The 24,035-nt window shown below is 33.1% G+C and overlaps 43 non-coding genes across 43 annotated transcripts; all 43 read right to left on the bottom strand.

Moving 5' to 3' along the window:
* Positions 1-249: 249 nt before the first annotated feature.
* Positions 250-321, bottom strand: trnaq-uug (transfer RNA glutamine (anticodon UUG)). The gene has a single exon. It is a non-coding gene; the product is annotated as a tRNA-Gln (tRNA).
* A 326-nt stretch (positions 322-647) lies between these two features.
* trnaq-uug (transfer RNA glutamine (anticodon UUG)) lies at positions 648-719 on the bottom strand. Its single transcript has one exon. It is a non-coding gene; the product is annotated as a tRNA-Gln (tRNA).
* Positions 720-1,045: 326 nt separating this feature from the next.
* On the bottom strand, positions 1,046-1,117 carry trnaq-uug (transfer RNA glutamine (anticodon UUG)). The gene has a single exon. It is a non-coding gene; the product is annotated as a tRNA-Gln (tRNA).
* A 683-nt stretch (positions 1,118-1,800) lies between these two features.
* trnaq-uug (transfer RNA glutamine (anticodon UUG)) lies at positions 1,801-1,872 on the bottom strand. The gene has a single exon. It is a non-coding gene; the product is annotated as a tRNA-Gln (tRNA).
* Positions 1,873-2,179: 307 nt separating this feature from the next.
* On the bottom strand, positions 2,180-2,251 carry trnaq-uug (transfer RNA glutamine (anticodon UUG)). Its single transcript has one exon. It is a non-coding gene; the product is annotated as a tRNA-Gln (tRNA).
* A 1,098-nt stretch (positions 2,252-3,349) lies between these two features.
* Positions 3,350-3,421, bottom strand: trnaq-cug (transfer RNA glutamine (anticodon CUG)). Its single transcript has one exon. It is a non-coding gene; the product is annotated as a tRNA-Gln (tRNA).
* Positions 3,422-3,727: 306 nt separating this feature from the next.
* trnaq-uug (transfer RNA glutamine (anticodon UUG)) lies at positions 3,728-3,799 on the bottom strand. The gene has a single exon. It is a non-coding gene; the product is annotated as a tRNA-Gln (tRNA).
* A 326-nt stretch (positions 3,800-4,125) lies between these two features.
* Positions 4,126-4,197, bottom strand: trnaq-cug (transfer RNA glutamine (anticodon CUG)). Its single transcript has one exon. It is a non-coding gene; the product is annotated as a tRNA-Gln (tRNA).
* A 323-nt stretch (positions 4,198-4,520) lies between these two features.
* trnaq-cug (transfer RNA glutamine (anticodon CUG)) lies at positions 4,521-4,592 on the bottom strand. Its single transcript has one exon. It is a non-coding gene; the product is annotated as a tRNA-Gln (tRNA).
* Positions 4,593-5,294: 702 nt separating this feature from the next.
* trnaq-cug (transfer RNA glutamine (anticodon CUG)) lies at positions 5,295-5,366 on the bottom strand. The gene has a single exon. It is a non-coding gene; the product is annotated as a tRNA-Gln (tRNA).
* Positions 5,367-5,673: 307 nt separating this feature from the next.
* On the bottom strand, positions 5,674-5,745 carry trnaq-cug (transfer RNA glutamine (anticodon CUG)). The gene has a single exon. It is a non-coding gene; the product is annotated as a tRNA-Gln (tRNA).
* A 307-nt stretch (positions 5,746-6,052) lies between these two features.
* Positions 6,053-6,124, bottom strand: trnaq-cug (transfer RNA glutamine (anticodon CUG)). The gene has a single exon. It is a non-coding gene; the product is annotated as a tRNA-Gln (tRNA).
* A 702-nt stretch (positions 6,125-6,826) lies between these two features.
* Positions 6,827-6,898, bottom strand: trnaq-cug (transfer RNA glutamine (anticodon CUG)). The gene has a single exon. It is a non-coding gene; the product is annotated as a tRNA-Gln (tRNA).
* A 686-nt stretch (positions 6,899-7,584) lies between these two features.
* trnaq-uug (transfer RNA glutamine (anticodon UUG)) lies at positions 7,585-7,656 on the bottom strand. The gene has a single exon. It is a non-coding gene; the product is annotated as a tRNA-Gln (tRNA).
* Positions 7,657-8,754: 1,098 nt separating this feature from the next.
* Positions 8,755-8,826, bottom strand: trnaq-cug (transfer RNA glutamine (anticodon CUG)). The gene has a single exon. It is a non-coding gene; the product is annotated as a tRNA-Gln (tRNA).
* A 306-nt stretch (positions 8,827-9,132) lies between these two features.
* Positions 9,133-9,204, bottom strand: trnaq-uug (transfer RNA glutamine (anticodon UUG)). Its single transcript has one exon. It is a non-coding gene; the product is annotated as a tRNA-Gln (tRNA).
* A 326-nt stretch (positions 9,205-9,530) lies between these two features.
* Positions 9,531-9,602, bottom strand: trnaq-uug (transfer RNA glutamine (anticodon UUG)). Its single transcript has one exon. It is a non-coding gene; the product is annotated as a tRNA-Gln (tRNA).
* A 326-nt stretch (positions 9,603-9,928) lies between these two features.
* On the bottom strand, positions 9,929-10,000 carry trnaq-uug (transfer RNA glutamine (anticodon UUG)). The gene has a single exon. It is a non-coding gene; the product is annotated as a tRNA-Gln (tRNA).
* A 326-nt stretch (positions 10,001-10,326) lies between these two features.
* Positions 10,327-10,398, bottom strand: trnaq-uug (transfer RNA glutamine (anticodon UUG)). Its single transcript has one exon. It is a non-coding gene; the product is annotated as a tRNA-Gln (tRNA).
* A 324-nt stretch (positions 10,399-10,722) lies between these two features.
* On the bottom strand, positions 10,723-10,794 carry trnaq-cug (transfer RNA glutamine (anticodon CUG)). Its single transcript has one exon. It is a non-coding gene; the product is annotated as a tRNA-Gln (tRNA).
* Positions 10,795-11,496: 702 nt separating this feature from the next.
* Positions 11,497-11,568, bottom strand: trnaq-cug (transfer RNA glutamine (anticodon CUG)). Its single transcript has one exon. It is a non-coding gene; the product is annotated as a tRNA-Gln (tRNA).
* A 307-nt stretch (positions 11,569-11,875) lies between these two features.
* On the bottom strand, positions 11,876-11,947 carry trnaq-cug (transfer RNA glutamine (anticodon CUG)). Its single transcript has one exon. It is a non-coding gene; the product is annotated as a tRNA-Gln (tRNA).
* A 307-nt stretch (positions 11,948-12,254) lies between these two features.
* trnaq-cug (transfer RNA glutamine (anticodon CUG)) lies at positions 12,255-12,326 on the bottom strand. Its single transcript has one exon. It is a non-coding gene; the product is annotated as a tRNA-Gln (tRNA).
* A 702-nt stretch (positions 12,327-13,028) lies between these two features.
* On the bottom strand, positions 13,029-13,100 carry trnaq-cug (transfer RNA glutamine (anticodon CUG)). The gene has a single exon. It is a non-coding gene; the product is annotated as a tRNA-Gln (tRNA).
* A 686-nt stretch (positions 13,101-13,786) lies between these two features.
* Positions 13,787-13,858, bottom strand: trnaq-cug (transfer RNA glutamine (anticodon CUG)). The gene has a single exon. It is a non-coding gene; the product is annotated as a tRNA-Gln (tRNA).
* Positions 13,859-14,559: 701 nt separating this feature from the next.
* trnaq-cug (transfer RNA glutamine (anticodon CUG)) lies at positions 14,560-14,631 on the bottom strand. Its single transcript has one exon. It is a non-coding gene; the product is annotated as a tRNA-Gln (tRNA).
* Positions 14,632-14,938: 307 nt separating this feature from the next.
* On the bottom strand, positions 14,939-15,010 carry trnaq-cug (transfer RNA glutamine (anticodon CUG)). Its single transcript has one exon. It is a non-coding gene; the product is annotated as a tRNA-Gln (tRNA).
* Positions 15,011-15,695: 685 nt separating this feature from the next.
* On the bottom strand, positions 15,696-15,767 carry trnaq-cug (transfer RNA glutamine (anticodon CUG)). The gene has a single exon. It is a non-coding gene; the product is annotated as a tRNA-Gln (tRNA).
* Positions 15,768-16,088: 321 nt separating this feature from the next.
* trnaq-uug (transfer RNA glutamine (anticodon UUG)) lies at positions 16,089-16,160 on the bottom strand. Its single transcript has one exon. It is a non-coding gene; the product is annotated as a tRNA-Gln (tRNA).
* A 685-nt stretch (positions 16,161-16,845) lies between these two features.
* trnaq-uug (transfer RNA glutamine (anticodon UUG)) lies at positions 16,846-16,917 on the bottom strand. Its single transcript has one exon. It is a non-coding gene; the product is annotated as a tRNA-Gln (tRNA).
* A 322-nt stretch (positions 16,918-17,239) lies between these two features.
* trnaq-uug (transfer RNA glutamine (anticodon UUG)) lies at positions 17,240-17,311 on the bottom strand. The gene has a single exon. It is a non-coding gene; the product is annotated as a tRNA-Gln (tRNA).
* Positions 17,312-17,637: 326 nt separating this feature from the next.
* trnaq-uug (transfer RNA glutamine (anticodon UUG)) lies at positions 17,638-17,709 on the bottom strand. The gene has a single exon. It is a non-coding gene; the product is annotated as a tRNA-Gln (tRNA).
* A 326-nt stretch (positions 17,710-18,035) lies between these two features.
* On the bottom strand, positions 18,036-18,107 carry trnaq-uug (transfer RNA glutamine (anticodon UUG)). Its single transcript has one exon. It is a non-coding gene; the product is annotated as a tRNA-Gln (tRNA).
* A 684-nt stretch (positions 18,108-18,791) lies between these two features.
* Positions 18,792-18,863, bottom strand: trnaq-uug (transfer RNA glutamine (anticodon UUG)). The gene has a single exon. It is a non-coding gene; the product is annotated as a tRNA-Gln (tRNA).
* Positions 18,864-19,170: 307 nt separating this feature from the next.
* Positions 19,171-19,242, bottom strand: trnaq-uug (transfer RNA glutamine (anticodon UUG)). Its single transcript has one exon. It is a non-coding gene; the product is annotated as a tRNA-Gln (tRNA).
* Positions 19,243-20,340: 1,098 nt separating this feature from the next.
* Positions 20,341-20,412, bottom strand: trnaq-cug (transfer RNA glutamine (anticodon CUG)). The gene has a single exon. It is a non-coding gene; the product is annotated as a tRNA-Gln (tRNA).
* Positions 20,413-20,718: 306 nt separating this feature from the next.
* On the bottom strand, positions 20,719-20,790 carry trnaq-uug (transfer RNA glutamine (anticodon UUG)). Its single transcript has one exon. It is a non-coding gene; the product is annotated as a tRNA-Gln (tRNA).
* Positions 20,791-21,116: 326 nt separating this feature from the next.
* On the bottom strand, positions 21,117-21,188 carry trnaq-uug (transfer RNA glutamine (anticodon UUG)). Its single transcript has one exon. It is a non-coding gene; the product is annotated as a tRNA-Gln (tRNA).
* Positions 21,189-21,514: 326 nt separating this feature from the next.
* On the bottom strand, positions 21,515-21,586 carry trnaq-uug (transfer RNA glutamine (anticodon UUG)). The gene has a single exon. It is a non-coding gene; the product is annotated as a tRNA-Gln (tRNA).
* A 324-nt stretch (positions 21,587-21,910) lies between these two features.
* On the bottom strand, positions 21,911-21,982 carry trnaq-cug (transfer RNA glutamine (anticodon CUG)). Its single transcript has one exon. It is a non-coding gene; the product is annotated as a tRNA-Gln (tRNA).
* A 702-nt stretch (positions 21,983-22,684) lies between these two features.
* trnaq-cug (transfer RNA glutamine (anticodon CUG)) lies at positions 22,685-22,756 on the bottom strand. The gene has a single exon. It is a non-coding gene; the product is annotated as a tRNA-Gln (tRNA).
* Positions 22,757-23,063: 307 nt separating this feature from the next.
* Positions 23,064-23,135, bottom strand: trnaq-cug (transfer RNA glutamine (anticodon CUG)). Its single transcript has one exon. It is a non-coding gene; the product is annotated as a tRNA-Gln (tRNA).
* A 307-nt stretch (positions 23,136-23,442) lies between these two features.
* Positions 23,443-23,514, bottom strand: trnaq-cug (transfer RNA glutamine (anticodon CUG)). Its single transcript has one exon. It is a non-coding gene; the product is annotated as a tRNA-Gln (tRNA).
* Positions 23,515-24,035: the final 521 nt, after the last annotated feature.

The raw sequence follows: 24,035 nt of genomic DNA, 5'->3' as shown, positions 1-24,035 counted from the left end.
TTAGAAAATTAGCTGACCAAGATTATGATTTATGATTTAAATAAATATTATTTGTAAAAAGAAATTATGTACTTTATTTTTGTGGATTAACAGGGAAGTGCATAGAATTTTTTGGGGGAATTAATTTCGTTGCAAGAAGGCAATAAAATGTGAGCATTTTCTGGGCTGTGTGTGGTTTTTAATCTATTGGTTTGATGCAGTGAAATGTGTAGATCCATCTAACGAGGATGGAGAGTGGGTTGGGTTTCAAGGTTCTACTGAGATTTGAACTCAGACTACTGGATTCAAAGTCCAGAGTGCTAACCATTACACCATAGAACCCTATGAACAACTGCAGATTTTGATAAGGAAAATTGTTATAACTGGGAAATAATGAATGAATTCATGAAATCAATTAGAAAATTAGCTGACCAAGAATAAGATTTATGATTTAAATAAATTTTATTTGTTAAAAAAAAATTATGTAATATTTTTTTTGTAGATTAACAGGGAAGTGCATAGAATATTTTTTGGAATTAACAATTTCGTTGCAAGAAGCCAATAAAATGCAGGCATGTTCTGGGCTGTGTGTGGTTTTTAATCTATTGGTTTGATGCAGTGAAATGTGAAGATCCATGTAACAAGGATGGAGAGTGGGTTGGGTTTCAAGGTTCTACTGAGATTTGAACTCAGACTACTGGATTCAAAGTCCAGAGTGCTAACCATTACACCATAGAACCCTATGAACAACTGCAAATTTTGATAAGGAAAATTGTTATAACTGGGAAATAATGAATGAATTCATGAAATCAATTAGAAAATTAGCTGACCAAGAATAAGATTTATGATTTAAATAAATTTTATTTGTTAAAAAAAAATTATGTAATATTTTTTTTGTAGATTAACAGGGAAGTGCATAGAATATTTTTTGGAATTAACAATTTCGTTGCAAGAAGCCAATAAAATGCAGGCATGTTCTGGGCTGTGTGTGGTTTTTAATCTATTGGTTTGATGCAGTGAAATGTGAAGATCCATGTAACAAGGATGGAGAGTGGGTTGGGTTTCAAGGTTCTACTGAGATTTGAACTCAGACTACTGGATTCAAAGTCCAGAGTGCTAACCATTACACCATAGAACCCTATGAACAACTGCAAATTTTGATAAGGAAAATTGTTATAACTGGGAAATAATGAATGAATTCATGAAATCAATTAGAAAATTAGCTGACCAAGATTACGATTTATGATTTGAATAAATGTTATTCGTCAAAAAAAAATACATTAACAGGGAAGTGCATAGAATATTTTTTGGAATTAACAATTTCGTTGCAAGAAGCCAATAAAATGCAGGCATGTTCTGGGCTGTGTGTGGTTTTTAATCTATTGGTTTGATGCAGTGAAATGTGAAGATCCATGTAAAAAACACACATAAGTAGAGTTTCAAGATTCTACTGAGATTTGAAGGCAGACTACTGGATTCAGATTCCAGAGTGCTAACCATTACACCATGGAACCCTATGAGCAACTGCAGTTTTTGAAAAGGAAAATTGTTATAACTTGGAAATAATGAATGAATTCATGAAATGAATTAGAAAATTAGCTGACCAAGATTACGATTTATGATTTAAATAAATGTTATTTGTCAAAAAAAAAACATTAACAGGGAAGTGCATAGAATATTTTTTGGGAATTAACAATTTCGTTGCAAAAAGCCAATAAAAAGGAGGCATTTTCTGGGCTGTGTGTGGTTTTTGATCTATTGGTTTGATGCAGTGAAATGTGAAGATCCATGTAACAAGGATGGAGAGTGGGTTGGGTTTCATGGTTCTACTGAGATTTGAACTCAGACTACTGGATTCAAAGTCCAGAGTGCTAACCATTACACCATAGAACCCTATGAGCAACTGCAGTTTTTGATAAGGAAAATTGTTATAACTGGGAAATAATGAATCAATTCATGAAATGAATTAGAAAATTAGCGAACCAAGATTACGATTTATGATTTGAATAAATGTTATTCGTCAAAAAAAAATACATTAACAGGGAATTGCATAGAATATTTTTTGGAATTAACAATTTCGTTGCAAGAAGCCAATAAAATGGAGGCATGTTCTGGGCTGTGTGTGGTTTTTAATCTATTGGTTTGATGCAGTGAAATGTGAAGACCCATGTAACAAGCATGGAGAGTGGGTTGGGTTTTAAGGTTCTACTGAGATTTGAACTCAGACTACTGGATTCAAAGTCCAGAGTGCTAACCATTACACCATAGAACCCTATTAGCAACTGCAGTTTTTGATAAGGAAAACTGTTATAACTTGGAAATCATAAATCAATTCATGGAATGAGTTAGAAAATTAGCTGACCAAGATTATGATTTATGATTTAAATAAATATTATTTGTAAAAAGAAATTATGTACTTTATTTTTGTGGATTAACAGGGAAGTGCATAGAATTTTTTTGGGAATTAACAATTTCGTTGCAAGAAGCCAATAAAATGAGAACATTTTCTGGGCTGTGTGTGGTTTTTAATCTATTGGTTTGATGCAGTGAAATGTGTAGGTCCATGTAACAAGCATGGAGAGTGGGTTGGGTTTGAAGGTTCTACTGAAATTTGAACTCAGACTACTGGATTCAGAGTCCAGAGTGCTAACCATTACACCATAGAACCCTATGAGCAACTGCAGTTTTTGATAAGGGAAATTGTTATAACTGGGAAATAATGAATGAATTCATGAAATGAGATAGAAAACTAGCTGACCAAGATTAAGATTTATGATTTGAATAAATGTTATTTGTCAAAAAAAATTATGTACTTTATTTTTGTGGATTAACAGGGAAGTGCATAGAATTTTTTGGGGGAATTAATTTCGTTGCAAGAAGGCAATAAAATGTGAGCATTTTCTGGGCTGTGTGTGGTTTTTAATCTATTGGTTTGATGCAGTGAAATGTGTAGATCCATCTAACGAGGATGGAGAGTGGGTTGAGTTTTAAGGTTCTACTGAAATTTGAACTCAGACTACTGGATTCAGAGTGCAGAGTGCTAACCATTACACCATAGAACCCTATGAGCAACTGCAGTTTTTGATAAGGAAAATTGTTATAACTGGGAAATAATGAATGAATTCATGAAATGAATTAGAAAATTAGCGGACCAAGATTACGATTTATGATTTAAATAAATGTTATTCGTCAAAAAAAAATACATTAACAGGGAATTGCATAGAATATTTTTTGGAAATAACAATTTCGTTGCAAGAAGCCAATAAAATGGAGGCATGTTCTGGGCTGTGTGTGGTTTTTAATCTATTGGTTTTGATGCAGTGAAATGGGAAGATCTGTGTAACAAGCATGGAGAGTGGGTTGGGTTTCAAGGTTCTACTGAGATTTGAACTCAGACTACTGGATTCAGAGTCCAGAGTGCTAACCATTACACCATAGAACCCTATGAGCAACTGCAGTTTTTGATAAGGGAAACTGTTATAACTGGGAAATAATGAATGAATTCATGAAATGAATTAGAAAATTAGCGAACCAAGATTACGATTTATGATTTAAATAAATGTTATTCGTCAAAAAAAATACATTAACAGGGAATTGCATAGAATATTTTTTGGAATTAACAATTTCGTTGCAAGAGGCCAATAAAATGCAGGCATTTTCTGGGCTGTGTGTGGTTTTTAATCTATTGGTTTGATGCAGTGAAATGTATAAGTCCATGTAACAAGCATGGAGAGTGGGTTGGGTTTCAAAGTTCTACTGAGATTTGAACTCAGACTACTGGATTCAATGTCCAGAGTGCTAACCATTACACCATAGAACCCTATGAACAACTGCAGATTTTGATAAGGAAAATTGTTATAACTGGGAAATAATGAATGAATTCATGAAATCAATTAGAAAATTAGCTGACCAAGAATAAGATTTATGATTTAAATAAATTTTATTTGTTAAAAAAAAATTATGTAATATTTTTTTTGTAGATTAACAGGGAAGTGCATAGAATATTTTTTGGAATTAACAATTTCGTTGCAAGAAGCCAATAAAATGCAGGCATGTTCTGGGCTGTGTGTGGTTTTTAATCTATTGGTTTGATGCAGTGAAATGTGAAGATCCATGTAACAAGGATGGAGAGTGGGTTGGGTTTCAAGGTTCTACTGAGATTTGAACTCAGACTACTGGATTCAGAGTCCAGAGTGCTAACCATTACACCATAGAACCCTATGAACAACTGCAAATTTTGATAAGGAAAATTGTTATAACTGGGAAATAATGAATGAATTCATGAAATCAATTAGAAAATTAGCTGACCAAGAATAAGATTTATGATTTAAATAAATGTTATTTGTAAAAAAGATTATGTACTTTATTTTTGTGGATTAACAGGGAAGTGCATAGAATTTTTTTGGGAATTAACAATTTCGTTGCAAGAAGCCAATAAACTGAGAGCATTTTCTGGGCTGTGTGTGGTTTTTCATCTAGTGGTTTGATGCAGTGAAATGTGTATATCCATATAACAATGATGGATAATGGGTTGGGTTTTAAGGTTCTACTGAGATTTTAACTCAGACTACTGGATTCAGAGTCCAGAGTGCTAACCATTACACCATAGAACCCTATGAGCAACTGCAGTTTTTGATAAGGAAAATTGTTATAACTGGGAAATAATGAATGAATTCATGAAATGAATTAGAAAACTAGCTGACCAAGATTAAGATTTATGATTTAAATAAATAATGTTTGTAAAAAGAAAAAATGTACTTTATATGTAGATTAACAGGGAAGTGCATAGAATATTCTTTGGGAATTATCAATTTTGTTGCAAGTAGCCAATAAAATGCAGGCATTTTCTGGGCTGTGTGTGGCTTTTAACCTATTGGTTTGATGCAGTGAAATGTGAAGATCCATGTAACAAGGACGGAGAGTGGGTTTGGCTTCAAGGTTCTACTGAGATTTGAACTCAGACTACTGGATTCGAAGTCCAGAGTGCTAACCATTACAACATAGATCCCTATGAGCAATTGCAGTTTTTGATAAGGAAAATTGTTATAACTGGGAAATAATGAATGAATTCATGAAATGAATTAGAAAATTAGCGAACCAAGATTACGATTTATGATTTAAATAAATGTTATTCGTCAAAAAAAAATACATTAACAGGGAATTGCATAGAATATTTTTTGGAATTAACAATTTCGTTGCAAGAAGCCAATAAAAGGCAGGCATTTTCTGGGCTGTGTGTGGTTTTTAATCTATTGGTTTGATGCAGTGAAATGTATAGGTCCATGTAACAAGCATTGAGAGTGGGTTTGGTTTCAAGGTTCTACTGAGATTTGAACTCAGACTGCTGGATTCAGAGTCCAGAGTGCTAACCATTACACCATAGAACCCTATGAGCAACTGCAGTTTTTGATAAGGAAAATTGTTATAACGTGAAAATATTGAATGAATTCATGAAATGAATTAGAAAATTAGCTGACCAAGATTACGATTTATGATTTAAATAAATGTTATTTGTCAAAAAAAATACATTAACAGGGAAGTGCATAGAATATTTTTTGGGAATTAACAATTTCGTTGCAAGAAACCAATAAAATGGAGGCATGTTCTGGGCTGTGTGTGGTTTTTAATCTATTGGTTTGATGCAGTGAAATGTATAGGTCCATGTAACAAGGATGGAGAGTGGGTTGGGTTTCAAGGTTCTACTGAGATTTGAACTCAGACTACTGGATTCAGAGTCCAGAGTGCTAACCATTACACCATAGAACCCTATGAGCAACTGCAGTTTTTGATAAGGAAAATTGTTATAACTTGGAAATAATGAATGAATTCATGAAATGAATTAGAAAATTAGCTGACCAAGAATAAGATTTATGATTTAAATAAATGTTATTCGTCAAAAAAAATACATTAACAGGGAAGTGCATAGAATATTTTTTGGGAATTAACAATTTCGTTGCAAGAAGCCAATAAAAAGGAGGCATGTTCTGGGCTGTTTGTGGTTTTTAATCTATTGGTTTGATGCAGTGAAATGTGAAGATCCATGTAACAAGCATGGAGAGTGGGTTGGGTTTCAAGGTTCTACTGAGATTTGAACTCAGACTACTGGATTCAGAGTCCAGAGTGCTAACCATTACACCATAGAACCCTATGAGCAACTGCAGTTTTTGTTAAGGAAAAGTGTTATAACTGGGAAATAATGAATGAATTCATGAAATGAATTAGAAAATTAGCGAACCAAGATTACGATTTATGATTTAAATAAATGTTATTCGTCAAAAAAAAATACATTAACAGGGAATTGCATAGAATATTCTTTGGGAATTAACAATTTTGTTGCAAGTAGCCAATAAAATGCAGGCATTTTCTGGGCTGTGTGTGGCTTTTAACCTATTGGTTTGATGCAGTGAAATGTGAAAATCCATGTAACAAGGATGGAGAGTGGGTTTGGTTTCAATGTTCTACTGAGATTTGAACTCAGACTACTGGATTCAGAGTCCAGAGTGCTAACCATTACACCATAGAACCCTATAAGCAACTGCAGTTTTTGATAAGGAAAATTGTTATAACTGGGAAATAATGAATGAATTCATGAAATGAGATAGAAAACTAGCTGACCAAGATTACGATTTATGATTTGAATAAATGTTATTTGTAAAAAAAAATTATGTACTTTATTTTTGTGGATTAACAGGGAAGTGCATAGAATTTTTGGGGGGAATTAATTTCGTTGCAAGAAGCCAATAAAATGCAGGCATTTTCTGGGCTGTGTGTGGTTTTTAATCTATTGGTTTGATGCAGTGAAATTTATAGGTCCATGTAACAAGCATGGAGAGTGGGTTGGGTTTCAAGGTTCTACTGAGATTTGAACTCAGACTACTGGATTCAGAGTCCAGAGTGCTAACCATTACACCATAGAACCCTATGAGCAACTGCAGTTTTTGATAAGGAAAATTGTTATAACTTGGAAATAATGAATGAATTCATGAAATGAATTAGAAAATTAGCTGACCAAGAATAAGATTTATGATTTAAATAAATGTTATTCGTCAAAAAAAATACATTAACAGGGAAGTGCATAGAATATTTTTTGGGAATTAACAATTTCGTTGCAAGAAGCCAATAAAAAGGAGGCATGTTCTGGGCTGTTTGTGGTTTTTAATCTATTGGTTTGATGCAGTGAAATATATAGGTCCATATAACAATGATGGAGAGTGGGTTTGGCTTCAAGGTTCTACTGAGATTTGAACTCAGACTACTGGATTCAAAGTCCAGAGTGCTAACCATTACAACATAGATCCCTATGAGCAATTGCAGTTTTTGATAAGGAAAATTGTTATAACTGGGAAATAATGAATGAATTCATGAAATGAATTAGAAAATTAGCGAACCAAGATTACGATTTATGATTTAAATAAATGTTATTCGTCAAAAAAAAATACATTAACAGGGAATTGCATAGAATATTTTTTGGAATTAACAATTTCGTTGCAAGAAGCCAATAAAATGGAGGCATGTTCTGGGCTGTGTGTGGTTTTTAATCTATTGGTTTGATGCAGTGAAATGTGAAGACCCATGTAACAAGCATGGAGAGTGGGTTGGGTTTTAAGGTTCTACTGAGATTTGAACTCAGACTACTGGATTCAAAGTCCAGAATGCTAACCATTACACCATAGAACCCTATTAGCAACTGCAGTTTTTGATAAGGAAAACTGTTATAACTTGGAAATCATAAATCAATTCATGGAATGAGTTAGAAAATTAGCTGACCAAGATTATGATTTATGATTTAAATAAATATTATTTGTAAAAAGAAATTATGTACTTTATTTTTGTGGATTAACAGGGAAGTGCATAGAATTTTTTTGGGAATTAACAATTTCGTTGCAAGAAGCCAATAAAATGAAAACATTTTCTGGGCTGTGTGTGGTTTTTAATCTATTGGTTTGATGCAGTGAAATGTGTAGGTCCATGTAACAAGCATGGAGAGTGGGTTGGGTTTGAAGGTTCTACTGAAATTTGAACTCAGACTACTGGATTCAGAGTCCAGAGTGCTAACCATTACACCATAGAACCCTATGAGCAACTGCAGTTTTTGATAAGGGAAATTGTTATAACTGGGAAATAATGAATGAATTCATGAAATGAGATAGAAAACTAGCTGACCAAGATTAAGATTTATGATTTGAATAAATGTTATTTGTCAAAAAAAATTATGTACTTTATTTTTGTGGATTAACAGGGAAGTGCATAGAATTTTTTGGGGGAATTAATTTCGTTGCAAGAAGGCAATAAAATGTGAGCATTTTCTGGGCTGTGTGTGGTTTTTAATCTATTGGTTTGATGCAGTGAAATGTGTAGATCCATCTAACGAGGATGGAGAGTGGGTTGAGTTTTAAGGTTCTACTGAAATTTGAACTCAGACTACTGGATTCAGAGTGCAGAGTGCTAACCATTACACCATAGAACCCTATGAGCAACTGCAGTTTTTGATAAGGAAAATTGTTATAACTGGGAAATAATGAATGAATTCATGAAATGAATTAGAAAATTAGCGGACCAAGATTACGATTTATGATTTAAATAAATGTTATTCGTCAAAAAAAAATACATTAACAGGGAATTGCATAGAATATTTTTTGGAAATAACAATTTCGTTGCAAGAAGCCAATAAAATGGAGGCATGTTCTGGGCTGTGTGTGGTTTTTAATCTATTGGTTTTGATGCAGTGAAATGGGAAGATCTGTGTAACAAGCATGGAGAGTGGGTTGGGTTTCAAGGTTCTACTGAGATTTGAACTCAGACTACTGGATTCAGAGTCCAGAGTGCTAACCATTACACCATAGAACCCTATGAGCAACTGCAGTTTTTGATAAGGGAAACTGTTATAACTGGGAAATAATGAATGAATTCATGAAATGAATTAGAAAATTAGCGAACCAAGATTACGATTTATGATTTAAATAAATGTTATTCGTCAAAAAAAATACATTAACAGGGAATTGCATAGAATATTTTTTGGAATTAACAATTTCGTTGCAAGAGGCCAATAAAATGCAGGCATTTTCTGGGCTGTGTGTGGTTTTTAATCTATTGGTTTGATGCAGTGAAATGTATAAGTCCATGTAACAAGCATGGAGAGTGGGTTGGGTTTCAAAGTTCTACTGAGATTTGAACTCAGACTACTGGATTCAATGTCCAGAGTGCTAACCATTACACCATAGAACCCTATGAACAACTGCAGATTTTGATAAGGAAAATTGTTATAACTGGGAAATAATGAATGAATTCATAAAATGAAATAGAAAACTAGCTGACCAAGATTACGATTTATGATTTAAATAAATTTTATTTGTTAAAAAAAAATTATGTAATATTTTTTTTGTAGATTAACAGGGAAGTGCATAGAATATTTTTTGGAATTAACAATTTCGTTGCAAGAAGCCAATAAAATGCAGGCATGTTCTGGGCTGTGTGTGGTTTTTAATCTATTGGTTTGATGCAGTGAAATGTGAAGATCCATGTAACAAGGATGGAGAGTGGGTTGGGTTTCAAGGTTCTACTGAGATTTGAACTCAGACTACTGGATTCAAAGTCCAGAGTGCTAACCATTACACCATAGAACCCTATGAACAACTGCAGATTTTGATAAGGAAAATTGTTATAACTGGGAAATAATGAATGAATTCATGAAATCAATTAGAAAATTAGCTGACCAAGAATAAGATTTATGATTTAAATAAATTTTATTTGTTAAAAAAAAATTATGTAATATTTTTTTTGTAGATTAACAGGGAAGTGCATAGAATATTTTTTGGAATTAACAATTTCGTTGCAAGAAGCCAATAAAATGCAGGCATGTTCTGGGCTGTGTGTGGTTTTTAATCTATTGGTTTGATGCAGTGAAATGTGAAGATCCATGTAACAAGGATGGAGAGTGGGTTGGGTTTCAAGGTTCTACTGAGATTTGAACTCAGACTACTGGATTCAAAGTCCAGAGTGCTAACCATTACACCATAGAACCCTATGAACAACTGCAGATTTTGATAAGGAAAATTGTTATAACTGGGAAATAATGAATGAATTCATGAAATCAATTAGAAAATTAGCTGACCAAGAATAAGATTTATGATTTAAATAAATTTTATTTGTTAAAAAAAAATTATGTAATATTTTTTTTGTAGATTAACAGGGAAGTGCATAGAATATTTTTTGGAATTAACAATTTCGTTGCAAGAAGCCAATAAAATGCAGGCATGTTCTGGGCTGTGTGTGGTTTTTAATCTATTGGTTTGATGCAGTGAAATGTGAAGATCCATGTAACAAGGATGGAGAGTGGGTTGGGTTTCAAGGTTCTACTGAGATTTGAACTCAGACTACTGGATTCAAAGTCCAGAGTGCTAACCATTACACCATAGAACCCTATGAACAACTGCAAATTTTGATAAGGAAAATTGTTATAACTGGGAAATAATGAATGAATTCATGAAATCAATTAGAAAATTAGCTGACCAAGAATAAGATTTATGATTTAAATAAATGTTATTTGTAAAAAAAAATTATGTACTTTATTTTTGTGGATTAACAGGGAAGTGCATAGAATTTTTTTGGGAATTAACAATTTCGTTGCAAGAAGCCAATAAACTGAGAGCATTTTCTGGGCTGTGTGTGGTTTTTCATCTAGTGGTTTGATGCAGTGAAATGTGTATATCCATATAACAATGATGGATAATGGGTTGGGTTTTAAGGTTCTACTGAGATTTTAACTCAGACTACTGGATTCAGAGTCCAGAGTGCTAACCATTACACCATAGAACCCTATGAGCAACTGCAGTTTTTGATAAGGAAAATTGTTATAACTGGGAAATAATGAATGAATTCATGAAATGAATTAGAAAACTAGCTGACCAAGATTAAGATTTATGATTTAAATAAATAATGTTTGTAAAAAGAAAAAATGTACTTTATATGTAGATTAACAGGGAAGTGCATAGAATATTCTTTGGGAATTATCAATTTTGTTGCAAGTAGCCAATAAAATGCAGGCATTTTCTGGGCTGTGTGTGGCTTTTAACCTATTGGTTTGATGCAGTGAAATGTGAAGATCCATGTAACAAGGACGGAGAGTGGGTTTGGCTTCAAGGTTCTACTGAGATTTGAACTCAGACTACTGGATTCGAAGTCCAGAGTGCTAACCATTACAACATAGATCCCTATGAGCAATTGCAGTTTTTGATAAGGAAAATTGTTATAACTGGGAAATAATGAATGAATTCATGAAATGAATTAGAAAATTAGCGAACCAAGATTACGATTTATGATTTAAATAAATGTTATTCGTCAAAAAAAAATACATTAACAGGGAATTGCATAGAATATTTTTTGGAATTAACAATTTCGTTGCAAGAAGCCAATAAAAGGCAGGCATTTTCTGGGCTGTGTGTGGTTTTTAATCTATTGGTTTGATGCAGTGAAATGTATAGGTCCATGTAACAAGCATTGAGAGTGGGTTTGGTTTCAAGGTTCTACTGAGATTTGAACTCAGACTGCTGGATTCAGAGTCCAGAGTGCTAACCATTACACCATAGAACCCTATGAGCAACTGCAGTTTTTGATAAGGAAAATTGTTATAACGTGAAAATATTGAATGAATTCATGAAATGAATTAGAAAATTAGCTGACCAAGATTACGATTTATGATTTAAATAAATGTTATTTGTCAAAAAAAATACATTAACAGGGAAGTGCATAGAATATTTTTTGGGAATTAACAATTTCGTTGCAAGAAACCAATAAAATGGAGGCATGTTCTGGGCTGTGTGTGGTTTTTAATCTATTGGTTTGATGCAGTGAAATGTATAGGTCCATGTAACAAGGATGGAGAGTGGGTTGGGTTTCAAGGTTCTACTGAGATTTGAACTCAGACTACTGGATTCAGAGTCCAGAGTGCTAACCATTACACCATAGAACCCTATGAGCAACTGCAGTTTTTGATAAGGAAAATTGTTATAACTTGGAAATAATGAATGAATTCATGAAATGAATTAGAAAATTAGCTGACCAAGAATAAGATTTATGATTTAAATAAATGTTATTCGTCAAAAAAAATACATTAACAGGGAAGTGCATAGAATATTTTTTGGGAATTAACAATTTCGTTGCAAGAAGCCAATAAAAAGGAGGCATGTTCTGGGCTGTTTGTGGTTTTTAATCTATTGGTTTGATGCAGTGAAATGTGAAGATCCATGTAACAAGCATGGAGAGTGGGTTGGGTTTCAAGGTTCTACTGAGATTTGAACTCAGACTACTGGATTCAGAGTCCAGAGTGCTAACCATTACACCATAGAACCCTATGAGCAACTGCAGTTTTTGTTAAGGAAAAGTGTTATAACTGGGAAATAATGAATGAATTCATGAAATGAATTAGAAAATTAGCGAACCAAGATTACGATTTATGATTTAAATAAATGTTATTCGTCAAAAAAAAATACATTAACAGGGAATTGCATAGAATATTCTTTGGGAATTAACAATTTTGTTGCAAGTAGCCAATAAAATGCAGGCATTTTCTGGGCTGTGTGTGGCTTTTAACCTATTGGTTTGATGCAGTGAAATGTGAAAATCCATGTAACAAGTATGGAGAGTGGGTTTGGTTTCAATGTTCTACTGAGATTTGAACTCAGACTACTGGATTCAGAGTCCAGAGTGCTAACCATTACACCATAGAACCCTATAAGCAACTGCAGTTTTTGATAAGGAAAATTGTTATAACTGGGAAATAATGAATGAATTCATGAAATGAGATAGAAAACTAGCTGACCAAGATTACGATTTATGATTTGAATAAATGTTATTTGTAAAAAAAAATTATGTACTTTATTTTTGTGGATTAACAGGGAAGTGCATAGAATTTTTGGGGGGAATTAATTTCGTTGCAAGAAGCCAATAAAATGCAGGCATTTTCTGGGCTGTGTGTGGTTTTTAATCTATTGGTTTGATGCAGTGAAATTTATAGGTCCATGTAACAAGCATGGAGAGTGGGTTGGGTTTCAAGGTTCTACTGAGATTTGAACTCAGACTACTGGATTCAGAGTCCAGAGTGCTAACCATTACACCATAGAACCCTATGAGCAACTGCAGTTTTTGATAAGGAAAATTGTTATAACTTGGAAATAATGAATGAATTCATGAAATGAATTAGAAAATTAGCTGACCAAGAATAAGATTTATGATTTAAATAAATGTTATTCGTCAAAAAAAATACATTAACAGGGAAGTGCATAGAATATTTTTTGGGAATTAACAATTTCGTTGCAAGAAGCCAATAAAAAGGAGGCATGTTCTGGGCTGTTTGTGGTTTTTAATCTATTGGTTTGATGCAGTGAAATATATAGGTCCATATAACAATGATGGAGAGTGGGTTTGGCTTCAAGGTTCTACTGAGATTTGAACTCAGACTACTGGATTCAAAGTCCAGAGTGCTAACCATTACAACATAGATCCCTATGAGCAATTGCAGTTTTTGATAAGGAAAATTGTTATAACTGGGAAATAATGAATGAATTCATGAAATGAATTAGAAAATTAGCGAACCAAGATTACGATTTATGATTTAAATAAATGTTATTCGTCAAAAAAAAATACATTAACAGGGAATTGCATAGAATATTTTTTGGAATTAACAATTTCGTTGCAAGAAGCCAATAAAAGGCAGGCATTTTCTGGGCTGTGTGTGGTTTTTAATCTATTGGTTTGATGCAGTGAAATGTATAGGTCCATGTAACAAGCATTGAGAGTGGGTTTGGTTTCAAGGTTCTACTGAGATTTGAACTCAGACTGCTGGATTCAGAGTCCAGAGTGCTAACCATTACACCATAGAACCCTATGAGCAACTGCAGTTTTTGATAAGGAAAATTGTTATAACGTGAAAATATTGAATGAATTCATGAAATGAATTAGAAAATTAGCTGACCAAGATTACGATTTATGATTTAAATAAATGTTATTTGTCAAAAAAAATACATTAACAGGGAAGTGCATAGAATATTTTTTGGGAATTAACAATTTCGTTGCAAGAGGCAAATAAAATGCAGGCATTTTCTGGGCTGTGTGTGGTTTTTAATCTATTGGTTTGATGCAGTGAAATGTATAAGTCCATGTAACAAGCATGGAGAGTGGGTTGGGTTTCAAGGTTATACTGAGATTTGAACTCAGACTACTGGATTCAGAGTCCAGAGTGCTAACCATTACACCATAGAACCCTATGAGCAACTGCAGTTTTTGATATGGAAAATTGTTATAACTTGGAAATAATGAATGAATTCATGAAATGAGATAGAAAACTAGCTGACCAAGATTACGATTTATGATTTGAATAAATGTTATTTGTAAAAAAAAATTATGTACTTTATTTTTGTGGATTAACAGGTAAGTGCATAGAATTTTTTTGGGGTATTAATTTCGTTGCAAGAAGCCAATAAAATGTGAGCATTTTCTGGGCTGTGTGTGGTTTTTAATCTATTGGTTTGATGCAGTGAAATGTGTAGATCCATCTAACGAAGACGGAGAGTGGGTTGAGTTTTAAGGTTCTACTGAAATTTGAACTCAGACAACTGGATTCAGAGTCCAGAGTGCTAACCATTACACCATAGAACCCTATGAGCAACTGCACTTTTTGATAAGGAAAATTGTTATAACTGGGAAATAATGAATGAATTCATGAAATGAATTAGAAAATTAGCGGACCAAGATTACGATTTATGATTTAAATAAATGTTATTCGTCAAAAAAAAATACATTAACAGGGAATTGCATAGAATATTTTTTGGAATTAACAATTTCGTTGCAAGAAGCCAATAAAATGCAGGCATTTTCTGGGCTGTGTGTGGTTTTTAATATATTGGTTTGATGCAGTGAAATGTATAAGTCCATGTAACAAGCATGGAGAGGGGGTTGGGTTTCAAGGTTCTACTGAGATTTGAACTCAGACTACTGGATTCAGAGTCCAGAGTGTTAACCATTACACCATAGAACCCTATGAGCAACTGCAGTTTTTGATAAGGAAAATTGTTATAACTGGGAAATAATGAATGAATTCATGAAATTAATTAAAAAATTAGCGGACCAAGATTACGATTTATGATTTAAATAAATGTTATTCGTCAAAAAAAATACATTAACAGGGAATTGCATACAATATTTTTTGGAATTAACAATTTCGTTGCAAGAAGCCAATAAAATGCAGGCATTTTCTGGGCTGTGTGTGGTTTTTAATCTATTGGTTTGATGCTGTGAAATGTATAGGTCCATGTAACAAGCATAGAGAGTGGGTTGGGTTTCAAGGTTCTACTGAGATTTGAACTCAGACTACTGGATTCAGAGTCAAGAGTGCTAACCATTACACCATAGAACCCTATGAGCAACTGCAGTTTTTGATAAGGAAAATTGTTATAACTGGGAAATAATGAATGAATTCATGAAATGAATTAGAAAATTAGCGGACCAAGATTACGATTTATGATTTAAATAAATGTTATTCGTCAAAAAAAAATACATTAACAGAGAATTGCATTGAATAGTTTTTGGAATTAACAATTTCGTTGCAAGAAGCCAATAAAATGCAGGCATTTTCTGGGCTGTGTGTGGTTTTTAATCTATTGGTTTGATGCAGTGAAATGTATAAGTCCATGTAACAAGCATGGAGAGTGGGTTGGGTTTCAAGGTTCTACTGAGATTTGAACTCAGACTACTGGATTCAGAGTCCAGAGTGCTAACCATTACACCATAGAACCCTATGAGCAACTGCAGTTTTTGATAAGGAAAATTGTTATAACTGTGAAATAATGAATGAATTCATGGAATGAGATAGAAAACTAGCTGACCAAGATTACGATTTATGATTTGAATAAATGTTATTTGTAAAAAAAAATTATGTACTTTATTTTTGTGGATTAACAGGGAAGTGCATAGAATATTTTTTGGAATTAACAATTTCGTTGCAAGAAGCCAATAAAATGCAGGCATTTTCTGGGCTGTGTGTGGTTTTTAATCTATTGGTTTGATACAGTGAAATGTGTAGATCCATGTAAAAAACACACATAAGTAGAGTTTCAAGATTCTACTGAGATTTGAACTCAGACTACTGGATTCAAAGTCCAGAGTGCTAACCATTACACCATAGAACCCTATTAGCAACTGCAGTTTTTGATAAGGAAAATTGTTATAACTGGGAAATAATGAATCAATTCATAAAATGAATTAGAAAATTAGCGAACCAAGATTACGATTTATGATTTGAATAAATGTTATTCGTCAAAAAAAAATACATTAACAGGGAAGTGCATAGAATATTTTTTGGGAATTAACAATTTCGTTGCAAGAAGCCAATAAAATGGAGGCATGTTCTGGGCTGTGTGTAGTTTTTAATCTATTGGTTTGATGCAGTGAAATGTGTACATCCATATTAAAAACACACATAAGTATAGTTTCAAGATTTTACTGAGATTTGAACGCAGACTACTGGATTCAAAATCCAGAGTGCTAACCATTACACCATGGAACCCTATGAGAAACTGCAGTTTTTGAAAAGGAAAATTGTTATAACTGGGAAATAATGAATGAATTCATGAAATGAATTAGAAAATTAGCTGACCAAGATTACGATTTATGATTTAAATAAATGTTATTTGTCAAAAAAAAATACATTAACAGGGAAGTGCATAGAATATTATTTGGGAATTAACAATTTCGTTGCAAGAAGCCAATAAAATGGAGGCATGTTCTGGGCTGTGTGTGGTTTTTAATCTATTGGTTTGATGCAGTGAAATGTGAAGATCTGTGTAACAGGCATAGAGAGTGGGTTGCGTTTCAAGGTTCTACTGAGATTTGAACTCAGACTACTGGATTCAAAGTCCAGAGTGCTAACCATTACACCATAGAACCCTATTAGCAACTGCAGTTTTTGATAAGGAAAACTGTTATAACTTGGAAATCATAAATCAATTCATGGAATGAGTTAGAAAATTAGCTGACCAAGATTATGATTTATGATTTAAATAAATATTATTTGTAAAAAGAAATTATGTACTTTATTTTTGTGGATTAACAGGGAAGTGCATAGAATTTTTTGGGGGAATTAATTTCGTTGCAAGAAGGCAATAAAATGTGAGCATTTTCTGGGCTGTGTGTGGTTTTTAATCTATTGGTTTGATGCAGTGAAATGTGTAGATCCATCTAACGAGGAAGGAGAGTGGGTTGGGTTTCAAGGTTCTACTGAGATTTGAACTCAGACTACTGGATTCAAAGTCCAGAGTGCTAACCATTACACCATAGAACCCTATGAACAACTGCAGATTTTGATAAGGAAAATTGTTATAACTGGGAAATAATGAATGAATTCATGAAATCAATTAGAAAATTAGCTGACCAAGAATAAGATTTATGATTTAAATAAATTTTATTTGTTAAAAAAAAATTATGTAATATTTTTTTTGTAGATTAACAGGGAAGTGCATAGAATATTTTTTGGAATTAACAATTTCGTTGCAAGAAGCCAATAAAATGCAGGCATGTTCTGGGCTGTGTGTGGTTTTTAATCTATTGGTTTGATGCAGTGAAATGTGAAGATCCATGTAACAAGGATGGAGAGTGGGTTGGGTTTCAAGGTTCTACTGAGATTTGAACTCAGACTACTGGATTCAAAGTCCAGAGTGCTAACCATTACACCATAGAACCCTATGAACAACTGCAAATTTTGATAAGGAAAATTGTTATAACTGGGAAATAATGAATGAATTCATGAAATCAATTAGAAAATTAGCTGACCAAGAATAAGATTTATGATTTAAATAAATTTTATTTGTTAAAAAAAAATTATGTAATATTTTTTTTGTAGATTAACAGGGAAGTGCATAGAATATTTTTTGGAATTAACAATTTCGTTGCAAGAAGCCAATAAAATGCAGGCATGTTCTGGGCTGTGTGTGGTTTTTAATCTATTGGTTTGATGCAGTGAAATGTGAAGATCCATGTAACAAGGATGGAGAGTGGGTTGGGTTTCATGGTTCTACTGAGATTTGAACTCAGACTACTGGATTCAAAGTCCAGAGTGCTAACCATTACACCATAGAACCCTATGAACAACTGCAAATTTTGATAAGGAAAATTGTTATAACTGGGAAATAATGAATGAATTCATGAAATCAATTAGAAAATTAGCTGACCAAGATTACGATTTATGATTTGAATAAATGTTATTCGTCAAAAAAAAATACATTAACAGGGAAGTGCATAGAATATTTTTTGGAATTAACAATTTCGTTGCAAGAAGCCAATAAAATGCAGGCATGTTCTGGGCTGTGTGTGGTTTTTAATCTATTGGTTTGATGCAGTGAAATGTGAAGATCCATGTAAAAAACACACATAAGTAGAGTTTCAAGATTCTACTGAGATTTGAAGGCAGACTACTGGATTCAGATTCCAGAGTGCTAACCATTACACCATGGAACCCTATGAGCAACTGCAGTTTTTGAAAAGGAAAATTGTTATAACTTGGAAATAATGAATGAATTCATGAAATGAATTAGAAAATTAGCTGACCAAGATTACGATTTATGATTTAAATAAATGTTATTTGTCAAAAAAAAAAACATTAACAGGGAAGTGCATAGAATATTTTTTGGGAATTAACAATTTCGTTGCAAAAAGCCAATAAAAAGGAGGCATTTTCTGGGCTGTGTGTGGTTTTTAATCTATTGGTTTGATGCAGTGAAATGTGAAGATCCATGTAACAAGGATGGAGAGTGGGTTGGGTTTCATGGTTCTACTGAGATTTGAACTCAGACTACTGGATTCAAAGTCCAGAGTGCTAACCATTACACCATAGAACCCTATGAGCAACTGCAGTTTTTGATAAGGAAAATTGTTATAACTGGGAAATAATGAATCAATTCATGAAATGAATTAGAAAATTAGCGAACCAAGATTACGATTTATGATTTGAATAAATGTTATTCGTCAAAAAAAAATACATTAACAGGGAATTGCATAGAATATTTTTTGGAATTAACAATTTCGTTGCAAGAAGCCAATAAAATGGAGGCATGTTCTGGGCTGTGTGTGGTTTTTAATCTATTGGTTTGATGCAGTGAAATGTGAAGACCCATGTAACAAGCATGGAGAGTGGGTTGGGTTTTAAGGTTCTACTGAGATTTGAACTCAGACTACTGGATTCAAAGTCCAGAGTGCTAACCATTACACCATAGAACCCTATTAGCAACTGCAGTTTTTGATAAGGAAAACTGTTATAACTTGGAAATCATAAATCAATTCATGGAATGAGTTAGAAAATTAGCTGACCAAGATTATGATTTATGATTTAAATAAATATTATTTGTAAAAAGAAATTATGTACTTTATTTTTGTGGATTAACAGGGAAGTGCATAGAATTTTTTTGGGAATTAACAATTTCGTTGCAAGAAGCCAATAAAATGAGAACATTTTCTGGGCTGTGTGTGGTTTTTAATCTATTGGTTTGATGCAGTGAAATGTGTAGGTCCATGTAACAAGCATGGAGAGTGGGTTGGGTTTGAAGGTTCTACTGAAATTTGAACTCAGACTACTGGATTCAGAGTCCAGAGTGCTAACCATTACACCATAGAACCCTATGAGCAACTGCAGTTTTTGATAAGGGAAATTGTTATAACTGGGAAATAATGAATGAATTCATGAAATGAGATAGAAAACTAGCTGACCAAGATTAAGATTTATGATTTGAATAAATGTTATTTGTCAAAAAAAATTATGTACTTTATTTTTGTGGATTAACAGGGAAGTGCATAGAATTTTTTGGGGGAATTAATTTCGTTGCAAGAAGGCAATAAAATGTGAGCATTTTCTGGGCTGTGTGTGGTTTTTAATCTATTGGTTTGATGCAGTGAAATGTGTAGATCCATCTAACGAGGATGGAGAGTGGGTTGAGTTTTAAGGTTCTACTGAAATTTGAACTCAGACTACTGGATTCAGAGTGCAGAGTGCTAACCATTACACCATAGAACCCTATGAGCAACTGCAGTTTTTGATAAGGAAAATTGTTATAACTGGGAAATAATGAATGAATTCATGAAATGAATTAGAAAATTAGCGGACCAAGATTACGATTTATGATTTAAATAAATGTTATTCGTCAAAAAAAAATACATTAACAGGGAATTGCATAGAATATTTTTTGGAAATAACAATTTCGTTGCAAGAAGCCAATAAAATGGAGGCATGTTCTGGGCTGTGTGTGGTTTTTAATCTATTGGTTTTGATGCAGTGAAATGGGAAGATCTGTGTAACAAGCATGGAGAGTGGGTTGGGTTTCAAGGTTCTACTGAGATTTGAACTCAGACTACTGGATTCAGAGTCCAGAGTGCTAACCATTACACCATAGAACCCTATGAGCAACTGCAGTTTTTGATAAGGGAAACTGTTATAACTGGGAAATAATGAATGAATTCATGAAATGAATTAGAAAATTAGCGAACCAAGATTACGATTTATGATTTAAATAAATGTTATTCGTCAAAAAAAATACATTAACAGGGAATTGCATAGAATATTTTTTGGAATTAACAATTTCGTTGCAAGAGGCCAATAAAATGCAGGCATTTTCTGGGCTGTGTGTGGTTTTTAATCTATTGGTTTGATGCAGTGAAATGTATAAGTCCATGTAACAAGCATGGAGAGTGGGTTGGGTTTCAAAGTTCTACTGAGATTTGAACTCAGACTACTGGATTCAATGTCCAGAGTGCTAACCATTACACCATAGAACCCTATGAACAACTGCAGATTTTGATAAGGAAAATTGTTATAACTGGGAAATAATGAATGAATTCATGAAATCAATTAGAAAATTAGCTGACCAAGAATAAGATTTATGATTTAAATAAATTTTATTTGTTAAAAAAAAATTATGTAATATTTTTTTTGTAGATTAACAGGGAAGTGCATAGAATATTTTTTGGAATTAACAATTTCGTTGCAAGAAGCCAATAAAATGCTGGCATGTTCTGGGCTGTGTGTGGTTTTTAATCTATTGGTTTGATGCAGTGAAATGTGAAGATCCATGTAACAAGGATGGAGAGTGGGTTGGGTTTCAAGGTTCTACTGAGATTTGAACTCAGACTACTGGATTCAAAGTCCAGAGTGCTAACCATTACACCATAGAACCCTATGAACAACTGCAGATTTTGATAAGGAAAATTGTTATAACTGGGAAATAATGAATGAATTCATGAAATCAATTAGAAAATTAGCTGACCAAGAATAAGATTTATGATTTAAATAAATTTTATTTGTTAAAAAAAAATTATGTAATATTTTTTTTGTAGATTAACAGGGAAGTGCATAGAATATTTTTTGGAATTAACAATTTCGTTGCAAGAAGCCAATAAAATGCAGGCATGTTCTGGGCTGTGTGTGGTTTTTAATCTATTGGTTTGATGCAGTGAAATGTGAAGATCCATGTAACAAGGATGGAGAGTGGGTTGGGTTTCAAGGTTCTACTGAGATTTGAACTCAGACTACTGGATTCAAAGTCCAGAGTGCTAACCATTACACCATAGAACCCTATGAACAACTGCAAATTTTGATAAGGAAAATTGTTATAACTGGGAAATAATGAATGAATTCATGAAATCAATTAGAAAATTAGCTGACCAAGAATAAGATTTATGATTTAAATAAATGTTATTTGTAAAAAAAAATTATGTACTTTATTTTTGTGGATTAACAGGGAAGTGCATAGAATTTTTTTGGGAATTAACAATTTCGTTGCAAGAAGCCAATAAACTGAGAGCATTTTCTGGGCTGTGTGTGGTTTTTCATCTAGTGGTTTGATGCAGTGAAATGTGTATATCCATATAACAATGATGGATAATGGGTTGGGTTTTAAGGTTCTACTGAGATTTTAACTCAGACTACTGGATTCAGAGTCCAGAGTGCTAACCATTACACCATAGAACCCTATGAGCAACTGCAGTTTTTGATAAGGAAAATTGTTATAACTGGGAAATAATGAATGAATTCATGAAATGAATTAGAAAACTAGCTGACCAAGATTAAGATTTATGATTTAAATAAATAATGTTTGTAAAAAGAAAAAATGTAGTTTATATGTAGATTAACAGGGAAGTGCATAGAATATTCTTTGGGAATTATCAATTTTGTTGCAAGTAGCCAATAAAATGCAGGCATTTTCTGGGCTGTGTGTGGCTTTTAACCTATTGGTTTGATGCAGTGAAATGTGAAGATCCATGTAACAAGGACGGAGAGTGGGTTTGGCTTCAAGGTTCTACTGAGATTTGAACTCAGACTACTGGATTCGAAGTCCAGAGTGCTAACCATTACAACATAGATCCCTATGAGCAATTGCAGTTTTTGATAAGGAAAATTGTTATAACTGGGAAATAATGAATGAATTCATGAAATGAATTAGAAAATTAGCGAACCAAGATTACGATTTATGATTTAAATAAATGTTATTCGTCAAAAAAAAATACATTAACAGGGAATTGCATAGAATATTTTTTGGAATTAACAATTTCGTTGCAAGAAGCCAATAAAAGGCAGGCATTTTCTGGGCTGTGTGTGGTTTTTAATCTATTGGTTTGATGCAGTGAAATGTATAGGTCCATGTAACAAGCATTGAGAGTGGGTTTGGTTTCAAGGTTCTACTGAGATTTGAACTCAGACTGCTGGATTCAGAGTCCAGAGTGCTAACCATTACACCATAGAACCCTATGAGCAACTGCAGTTTTTGATAAGGAAAATTGTTATAACGTGAAAATATTGAATGAATTCATGAAATGAATTAGAAAATTAGCTGACCAAGATTACGATTTATGATTTAAATAAATGTTATTTGTCAAAAAAAATACATTAACAGGGAAGTGCATAGAATATTTTTTGGGAATTAACAATTTCGTTGCAAGAAACCAATAAAATGGAGGCATGTTCTGGGCTGTGTGTGGTTTTTAATCTATTGGTTTGATGCAGTGAAATGTATAGGTCCATGTAACAAGGATGGAGAGTGGGTTGGGTTTCAAGGTTCTACTGAGATTTGAACTCAGACTACTGGATTCAGAGTCCAGAGTGCTAACCATTACACCATAGAACCCTATGAGCAACTGCAGTTTTTGATAAGGAAAATTGTTATAACTTGGAAATAATGAATGAATTCATGAAATGAATTAGAAAATTAGCTGACCAAGAATAAGATTTATGATTTAAATAAATGTTATTCGTCAAAAAAAATACATTAACAGGGAAGTGCATAGAATATTTTTTGGGAATTAACAATTTCGTTGCAAGAAGCCAATAAAAAGGAGGCATGTTCTGGGCTGTTTGTGGTTTTTAATCTATTGGTTTGATGCAGTGAAATGTGAAGATCCATGTAACAAGCATGGAGAGTGGGTTGGGTTTCAAGGTTCTACTGAGATTTGAACTCAGACTACTGGATTCAGAGTCCAGAGTGCTAACCATTACACCATAGAACCCTATGAGCAACTGCAGTTTTTGTTAAGGAAAAGTGTTATAACTGGGAAATAATGAATGAATTCATGAAATGAATTAGAAAATTAGCGAACCAAGATTACGATTTATGATTTAAATAAATGTTATTCGTCAAAAAAAAATACATTAACAGGGAATTGCATAGAATATTCTTTGGGAATTAACAATTTTGTTGCAAGTAGCCAATAAAATGCAGGCATTTTCTGGGCTGTGTGTGGCTTTTAACCTATTGGTTTGATGCAGTGAAATGTGAAAATCCATGTAACAAGGATGGAGAGTGGGTTTGGTTTCAATGTTCTACTGAGATTTGAACTCAGACTACTGGATTCAGAGTCCAGAGTGCTAACCATTACACCATAGAACCCTATAAGCAACTGCAGTTTTTGATAAGGAAAATTGTTATAACTGGGAAATAATGAATGAATTCATGAAATGAGATAGAAAACTAGCTGACCAAGATTACGATTTATGATTTGAATAAATGTTATTTGTAAAAAAAAATTAT

The sequence above is a fragment of the Oryzias latipes genome, chromosome 6, assembly GCF_053564925.1.
Source record: "Oryzias latipes strain Hd-rR chromosome 6, Olatipes_Hd-rR_3.1".
In the NCBI taxonomy this organism is placed as follows: domain Eukaryota; kingdom Metazoa; phylum Chordata; class Actinopteri; order Beloniformes; family Adrianichthyidae; genus Oryzias; species Oryzias latipes.
This window is presented reverse-complemented; position numbering and strand designations above follow the sequence as displayed.